This window comes from Rhinolophus sinicus, chromosome 3 (genome assembly GCF_057876585.1).
Source record: "Rhinolophus sinicus isolate RSI-liver-muscle chromosome 3, RSI-T2T, whole genome shotgun sequence".
NCBI classification, from domain to species: domain Eukaryota; kingdom Metazoa; phylum Chordata; class Mammalia; order Chiroptera; family Rhinolophidae; genus Rhinolophus; species Rhinolophus sinicus.
Window position 1 is genome coordinate 150876320 of NC_142503.1, and position 2293 is coordinate 150878612.

General features: G+C 36.0%; 1 non-coding gene across 1 annotated transcript; it reads right to left on the reverse strand.

The window, feature by feature from the left end:
* Positions 1–1067: 1067 nt before the first annotated feature.
* Positions 1068–1171, reverse strand: LOC141570944 (small nucleolar RNA U13). The gene has a single exon (XR_012495383.1). It is a non-coding gene; the product is annotated as a small nucleolar RNA U13 (small nucleolar RNA).
* Between the last annotated feature and the right edge of the window lie 1122 nt (positions 1172–2293).

The following is a 2293-nucleotide window of genomic DNA, read 5'->3' on the forward strand; positions in this document are numbered from 1 at the left end:
AAACAAAAGATCTGAAGCAAATTTGTGAGATATTAACATCTGTGAAATCCTTGGTGGCAGTAGATATTGGTGGGTTGCTTACCCAATACCCATTCTCTCTTCCTTTCTTATTAATGGACTCCCAATTTTGATGAGGTAGGTAATGTCATTTTTCCAAAGCCCCTTGTAGCCTAGAATGGACATATGTCACTGTTCTGGCCAAGAAGAAGTAGGCAAAAGTGGCAGGGAAGGGCTTCCTGATGCAGTAAAACAAAGAACAAAGTTCTATCTATGGAGAAGGCCCTTTTCTGTCTTCTTCCTGCCTGGAATAAAAAAGGTGACCATGGCAGCAGCCATCTTTAAGTCATGAGGATGGAGGCCACTGAAGAGGGTGCTAAGGGTGGAGAAGAAGCAAGAGAGCCGTCTGCTCTTTGAGGGCATTTCTAAGATACCATATCAGTTTTGGACCACCTGCCTCCAAACTTCTTGTTATGCAGAAAAATCAACTTTCTAAAGCCATATTTTTTTTTTCATTTTTCTGTTGTGAGCTCCTGAACCTAGTCCTATGTGGAGCATTGGTACATGGATTTTTATTATATTATTTTCTTTATGTCGAAATCTCGCACAAAGTTATTTTAATACTTAAAGAAGTTAATAGAAAATATAGAAAGTAGGAACAATTTTACCAAACGAGTACAACCTCTCTACTCTTTTGAAACTGGCTGAGGGGAATTAATGGCTATATGAAGACGTTCCCTGTGTTTCTGAGAAAGCTATTTACACAGAATCTGATTCCTTTTCCAAGTTTGAAAAAAAAAAAATCAAAGCGGAGTAGCATTAAATTCTGCTGTGTCAGATCATTTCTTTTATGTTCCTGAACACTAGTGAGGATGAAGATTGTCTTCTTGTCTGCTTGATCCCACAGTTCCAGCTGGTGGAGCTAAGCAGGTTTGACCAATGCTGCTGACATCAGTTACTATAACACTGCTTGCTCATATGGTGTCATACAGTGAATCACATTAGGGTGGTTTTTTAGCAAACAAGAGAAAATAATAACTAGGTAGGTTTTTTGTGTGTTTGTTTTTTCATGTCAGACAGGTAATGTGCTGATGTTGTAACAAGGTTTGAGGGAGGCACATCTCGCACAAGAGCGTGAACACCCAATCATCACACTTATGAACTACAAAAGGATCATAACTAGGTAGCTTAGGCAGAAACAGAATACATGGGAAGGATGCTCACGTAACTGAAGAAGAGACAAAAGAAATCAAGCAGGGAAGAGACAGAAATAGATGTTAGTGGCAGGAAGAGCTCAAGGACTCTGGCAGATCATTGATTGACTAAATGACTCCAATCATTATCTCATCCTTGTAACAGACAGACACACAAAGATAGATAGATGATAGATAGATAAATAGATAGGTAGATAGACAGACAGACTTATTAGCTAAGCATATGCCTTAGGCCTTCTTGTCTGCTTCCAGGGTTTTGACTTGAAGAACACAATGACCAGAGCCTTTGGATTCTGAAAGGAAGAGCAGCCACTGAATTGTCATATCTCTGCACATATTTAAGAGCGCTGTTGCTCTGGAAGTCATTTGGGCCACTGTAAGGAAGGAGTCTGGATAATGGGTGGATAAGACAATGACAACTATCTGTTGCCGAGGTATATGCACAGAAAGAAAGTAGTTTATTTTTTATCCTAGAGATCCCCTTATCCATGATTTTTCTACAGTATTGAACTATACAAACAGTGCTAGAGGAGATTTCTATTTCTGCAGATATTTTTGAAAGTATATTTCTAAATGTTCCGATCAAATTAATGTAAAGATATTATTATCAACTGAAAAGTATACTGCTCAAAAGAGGGACTTGTTAGACATTAAATCAGACATTAAAATCAGAAAAGAGAAATCTTTAAACTTATTTTTAAGAAGGCCTTTTAACTATGTCCATGTGAGTGGCCATAGTCTCAGTGAATAAGAGTTATTAATGTTACAAAAATCCAAAGGTAAACTGTTACTTTATAATATCATTTATTTAAACAAATGAAATATTTTAAATCAATAAATATGTAAGCAATGACCCCCTACATAAAATAAATTAGATTTACTTTTGAAAAAATCTTTGAAAATCACTTTCTGAAAGTGTTTAATATTTTTTTCATCATTTTGAAGTGTATTAACTGAATGACAATTTTGTTTTCCTTAGAACTTAGGTTGACATTTCTTTTCTTTTTTTTTTTTTTTAATCTGTCTTTTTGGTGTGCAATGAAAACCATTGAAGAACAAAGCAGAGCATATTTACATCTTAA